Consider the following 6769-nt stretch of genomic DNA (forward strand, 5'->3'; position numbering starts at 1 on the left):
CTGTTTTCCTATAACCTGAGATTGCTAGATAGTTCTGATAGTACCACCCTGGAACCTATCTTTATTAGTGCCACTTTGTTTTGTACAATTCTGTGCAAAATGTCCCATTTTCTCACATGAGAAACATCCAGTTGTTTCTTTTTTGTCTGCGCCTTGAAAAGCACTTTTATTTTTAAAATTATACTTACCAATCTTTTGTACAGCAAATACTTCACCCTCTGCTGCCTTTTCTGCTCTCCTAGCAGCCTCCTCTTTAAGTCTTGATACAACGTACTTTTATCCCAAGTTTATCTTTAGTCTCTAGTGCATATATCAAAGAATTGTAACTTTCAGGCAGACTTGCAGAATTAAAATCACTTTGTCCTCTTCTTCAAATTTCTTGCCTATAGTATTTAAATGATCCATCAACTCTATCACTTGACTTTTCTAAATCTCCATTTTCTTTCAATTTAATACTAAACAGCTTTCTTGATAAATACAGTCTCTCATTCAGAGTGTTCCTCTCATACAACTCTTTCAGACCTTGCCACAACTCCATGGCAATCTTAAAATTGCTTATGTGGTGTAAGTCACTCACATGAGTTGAACTGTCTGCCTGCCCTAGCATTTCTGTCCTGCTTTTCCCATTTCACTTTCTCTGCCTCTTCTGCTGGTGCAGATTTTTCAATTGTTTCCCACAAATCCTTCTTCACCAGCTCATTCTCCATTCTAGATTTCCATAAAGGATGCTTACTTGAAGTGAGAACAGGCACAGCAGGCTCTAGGGCTTCCACAGCTTTTATATACATGGCCATAATTTCTTTTCTCTCTGCCAGACGGGGCCCATAACCCAATTGTTGTGCAGTGGGGGATGATTAACAAAATCAATCCTCCTGGCAAACTGGGTATATCACCTCAGTCGTGCAGTTTAGGACATTCCACACCTTTCCTCAGCATTTTCTTTCTCTTTGAGAAGAATAAGTCACTCATGTAAATGTAAACTAAGCTTTAGTAATAAAGAAAACTACAACAAAATAACATGAAACGAGGAGCTAAATATAGCATGAGGCAAGTCTGAGGCAAGAAACAAGAAGAGGCAGTTTGTCCCTCATAACTGACACTCTCAACTGAACACACCCTGAAGAGAGGGGCTGATTCTGGAGCAAAGTACACAAGCCCCACCCACCAGATACCAGGCACTCTACTATTCAAATTAGGCCCCAGTGTTTTTCTTACAATTCTCTCTTATTCGTCTTGTCAATACATCTAATACCAATATAAACAACAATTGCGATAATGGGCAACCTTGTATTGCACCTTTCAAAACTGAACACTTTTCAGTAAGATTATCATTTACTATAACATTTGCAAATTGTTGCAAATATATTGCCTTAATTCCTTTACTCAATTTCTCTCTAAACCCCATTACCTCTATTAATTTCCCCATACACTGTCAGCTTGTGCATGGGCGCACAAAACAATGCGCTATATATCCAGTGCCCCATGCACATAGTTTCACTGACACATTTCCTCCCCACCCCTGGGGTGCCTCCAACCCTCCAGAATTCCATTATATTTATTTATATATTTGTAAACTATACTTTCATATGAAATATCACAAGGCAGTATGCAGTCGAAAAACACACTGTTACAATAAGTACACCAAACACACCAATACGAAATGGTTATCAAATAATCTCAGGTTTGAAAGGCCTATCTGAACAATATCATTTTAAGAAGATGACTAAGAAGAAGCAGGGATAGGCTCCGGCTGAACCTCTGTTGGCTAGGAGTTCCACAGGGCCAGCCACGCAAAAGTCTTGGGTTCTGGTACAGGCCATCTGCACCTCAGGGGGCATGGGGGGACCAATTAAAGTGCCCCATTGGAAGACCTCCATCTGTTGCATCAGCAGAGCTACAGTGTTTATAGTGACATAGAATTTATAGGGGTACTTCCCAGCCCCCCCCCACATCCTCTAGTTGCCCACCTAGAAGCAATCAGAACCTGAGTAATAGATTTTGACTCCTCTCCACTTTGTCAGTTTGCCAGTCTAATAACTGTTATCCCCCAAGATTCTGGCAGAAGAAGACAGCTTCCCGACACAGATTTAACAGTCAACTCACTTCAGTAAGATCTCGTATTTCTTAGGACTTCATTACATTTACAAAATACTTTACTTATTCATTTACTGGTTCACTGTGAATCAGTGTCATCTGGCATTACAACAGCACTACAATGAAGTCATAAAACACAAAGCGTCTGCAGGCTCTTTTCAGGATCATACATTTCTCAGGTGGGTGGGCCTCTTCTGTTGCTTCCCTGGAAAAGCAGAAGACGCATGCCATGATACTTGTCTGTGGAGCTATATCAGGAGGCAGCAGGAGTTGCCAATTTTTTGAGGCCATTGGGAACATTTGGAATGTTGTGGATGCCAGTCACAAAGTGGCTGCTGTCGGGTACATAGCATAACACAGAATGACTGCCACATCTAAAAGGGGTTTTGAAAAAAGAGTGTAAACAATATTCTTCACCCTCACCAGCTATTCTTATCTACATTTCCAACTGCCAGGGGCGTCTTACCCATAGAGGATAGTGGCACGGGGCCAGTGGCGTAGCGTGGGGGGTGCCAGAGGTGCCAGCCGCACCGGGCGCAACATCTGGGGGGGTGCGCTCGCTGCCTCCGGAGTCGCCGAAGAGCCTCGGGCGCAGGCTGTAGCGGAGCCACATGTCTTGCGGAACCGCCGAGCTGTGTGCGCGTCCGGGCTGAAGGCGCCCGGCAGGCAGCGGCTCTCAGCGCTTGCCGCAGAGGACGCGCCAGGCAGCCCCTCCTCACAGCCCCGCCTCCGCCGGTGCTGCTGCAGCTGCTGGGCAGTTGCATTTTCCTCGCCTCTCTGCCCCCCTCCCCCTCCGGGCAAGCGTCGTTGTTTGGGCAGCAGCGCCAGCGGCAACTCACAGGTTAGGGGTTAGGGGGGGCGCAAATTACTTGCCTTGCCCCGGGTTAGGGGGCGCAAATTATTTGCATTGCCCCAGGTGCTGAGAACTCACGCTACGCCGCTGCACGGGGCGCCAGGGTGCCAAGTTCTGGAGGGTGCCAGGGAAGAGGCAGAGGCTGGACGCAGCACCTCCCGGCATCAGCTCGCTGCCCTCGCCCACCTCTGCCATGCTGCGCCAAAGCAGTGCTGCGCCCAGAGCCTCTGTCTGCCATTGCCACCACGGCACGAAGTGGCCAGCTGAGCTGGGAGGAGCCGCATCCAGCCTCTGCCTCTTCCCTGCTGGAGGAGCCGCCCTCCAGCCACTGCCTGCCTCCTCCAGCGCCGTCCTCCCTAAAACACTCTGGGAAATGGGGGGGGGGGTGTCGGAGGGAGCTTTGCACCACGACGCTGGATATGCTTAAGATGGCCCTGCCAACTGCTACACTTTTTCAGAATACGTGTCCAATCCTGACACGTGGAGAATTGTGCACACTTTTTCTTTATATTACAATGACTGGTTCTTTATTTTCTGATTCATTTTCCAATGCTTTATTAGAAGGAACAGCTGATGGGTTTTTTTCCTGGCCCTTTTAAAATAACCAAATAACCAAATAATCAAATAAATAAATAAATAAATTATTAAAGATTTTCTTGGTTTACAAAAGTACATGCATTGTCTCTTTTTTAAGGTGTGTGTTTAATTTAGGAGAGGCTGAGACAATGGAAGCAGGAATTGAGCCAGAAGAGTGAACTGTTTCTCAGCCCAGGTGGGTTTTTGTCTGAGACCTTTCTCAGGTGCCAAAGGAGATATTGGTTGGCACATTGGCACATGTGCAGATGCCACATTGGTGACCTAGTTCATAACTACTAGTGATCTAAAATTCTCCAAGTGTTGTTGCTTGTGTAGCCCAAAGCATAGCTCTCCATGCTGTGAGTGGCATCAATGCGTGGCATCCTTGGGCAGTTGCCAAGACTGTTCCCTGCCTATATTGTGGATTTACCATGGATAGGTGGATGGATTTAACAGTGTAATGCCCTGACCTAGCATCACTTAGAGAGATTCTGGAGGGTGAACACATAGCTTGACAGAACTGCCTAATGGTACTCATGAATGTCGGGTTGCCATATCTTGAAGAGCAAAAAAGAGGACAGCCTGAGCCAGGGAAAGAGGCATGTAGGCATGAGCGCACAGACCCACCACAGTTGTATCCATGTGCCTCTTTCCTTGATTCAGGCTAGCAGTGGTCAAAGCATACAGAGCACCCACAGCCATGCACCTCTTTCCTTCCTTGGGCTAGCAGCGGCTGGGGCTTGTGGAGCAGCCCAAGCCCAAGCCCAAAAGAAACCCCCAAATCCTGGACATTTCCAGAAGCAAGGTCAGGTAGGTCTCAGACCTTTGTAGGAAACACAAATTCTGATTCTCCTTCTTGCCAGATCCCTCTGGGTAATCCAACCAAACCCATAGCGATCTGTGTCTATATATAGTTGGTACAGGGAGCAGTAAACCTGGGGGTGCAGGGGTGTAATTCAATGGACCAGTGGGTTTCTCCTATTCCTTTCCTTGATTATTCTTCTGGGGTTCCTCTCCTCTTAAATTCCAGTTCAGATAGGAGAATTTCTAAGATTAATTCCAGACTTGGCACATGCACGGTTTTCCATTCCACTGCATTATTCCCTCCTCATTTACATACACCTACATTACTAGTGTGAATAAAACACACACACACGGGTAATCACTGATCAAGATTCATTTTGTACAGTGTTTTAGTACAGGAGTGGGTAACCTGTCACCTTCAAGATGTTGCTAGATGTTGGTCTTCATCTCTGACCATTAATCATACTGGTTGGGGGTGATGGGAGCTGGAGTCCAGCAGCTGGACTGCCACAAGTTCCCCATTCCTGTTTTACTGATTCACATACCGAATAAAAAAATGTGTGCAAATGTTATTGATGCACATACCATCATGTTGCTTGATTTGGTAGGGGACATGTTTCATCAGTTGATGCAAGAAGATTGATACAGTAGTGGAGGGGTGTGTGGAATAAACCAGCACAAATGAATTGTAAGATGCAGCAAATTGGTCTCACATCAACATTATTTGACTACAGGTACCATCAGCCTAAGCCAGAATTGTCATTGGTCAGGAACTGTGGGACTTATAGTCCAGCAACATCAGGAGAACCACCAGTTCCCCAATGCAGCTGTACCAAATTTGTAGTTTTTTCATTTTAAAAAAATTAAATGGAGGTTTGCTTAATGAATCATTTCCACTTTGGAAACAAGTCTAGATAATTCAAAACTCCACAACATCAGGAGAAACTGGGATCATTTTAGAAACATCCCTATCTATTTTAATCTTTGTGGTCTGCTCTCTGGAGAGCTTTCCACTAACCTATCACAATGTGTTAAGAACAGAGAGTATGGCAGAAAATTCATTTCTTGGATCTCTGGCCACTAGAGATTATTACAAATTTAATGGATGGCACTTAAGTGTTTAACTGTTGTACACTGTGCCCTTCATAAGCACAGAAACAGACTGTTCTTTTTCAACAGACAAGAATCTTGTCTCTTTCCCCCCATCTCCACACCCTCCATTAGCTTCCAAGGTTCTGGGGGAAGGTCAAACCATTACATCACCAATTGCACCTCAGTAGACATGATATGATCCTCAAACTCCAGGCCTGGCTTAAAACAGAAAGCCAGGCCAATAGGCATCCTTTAGGGGAAAATATAAGAGCTGGGAAAAGGAGAAAGAGAGGAACACGTGTTCTCCAACTGTTTGGTTTCTATAGTTGCTCTATTGTTACTATCTCCTCTCCTCCTCTTATATATAGCCAGTGCTGGTGCAGTAGTGACCTTGGGCCAGTGACTGCCTCCCAGATTGACCTACTTCATAGGGTTGTTGTGGGGATTGAATAAGATGGGGGGGGGAGAAAACAGTGTATGCTACGTTGAGATCCTCAGAGAGGAAAGCTGGGCTGTTAATGCAAAAAGTAATTATTATATATCTAATTGTCAGCTATCCTGTTTCACCAACATACAGGTCTGTATTTATGCACAAATTAAATAAGCTTCAGTTTAGGACCTCGGATTGTGATGGGGCTCTAAATACAAAAGATAAAATACTAATTTTCAAGATTTACATAAATGCTTTAAAATAAGGGAAAATAAAGACCCTAAACCAAACATCATTCTGGTATCACAAAAATGTATTAAGTGCTAAAGGATTATTTGATAGCCCAGTCCATTTACTGAATCACTTTGGCACAAACTGCTGGAAATCATATACCAATTTTGAAAAAAAATAAAAATAATATACAAGTCTACCACCCTATTTCCACCACTCTCACCTCCCACCTCTCTTCTCCTTAAATCCTATTCTAGATACAACATTGTCTTACACTGAACATAACTAAGAGATTCTATGATCTGGGGGGGGGGAGGAAAAAGACGTTGGAATGGAACAATGACTTGGAAGAACCACCACCATATAATATTTATTGCTGTCATCCAGCTATCTACTGGAAACACAACCTTAGTAATTCAGGAGACCCATAGGAAATGAATGAAGTCCCAGCTAGGGAAGAAATAATCTCAGTTTTGGTTTCTCTCACTTTCTCTTTGTGAAGAGAAAGTGCCTCAGCTGGCACGGCCAATCTGTGTATGGCTCCCCAGCTTGCCTGATACACTGCAAAGACATTAGGAGAGAAGAGGAGCTGTTATGGGATGCCACACGTCAGGAGGATGCAAAGAGTGTCCTGCTTAAAAAATTGTGTGTGGGAGTGCCTGGGTTTGGGTCCCAGCGAAAAATCCCCC

At 44.5% G+C, this 6769-nt stretch overlaps 1 long non-coding RNA gene across 1 annotated transcript; it reads left to right on the forward strand.

Annotated features, from left to right (window-relative positions):
- Positions 1–1682: 1682 nt before the first annotated feature.
- LOC309524433 lies at positions 1683–6385 on the forward strand. Its single transcript, XR_014215920.1, has 3 exons — positions 1683–2273; positions 3642–3719; positions 6338–6385. It is a non-coding gene; the product is annotated as an uncharacterized lncRNA (long non-coding RNA).
- The last annotated feature ends 384 nt before the right edge of the window (positions 6386–6769 follow it).

Source organism: Podarcis vaucheri, assembly GCF_965113315.1.
Source record: "Podarcis vaucheri genome assembly, chromosome: Z".
Taxonomy (NCBI): domain Eukaryota; kingdom Metazoa; phylum Chordata; class Lepidosauria; order Squamata; family Lacertidae; genus Podarcis; species Podarcis vaucheri.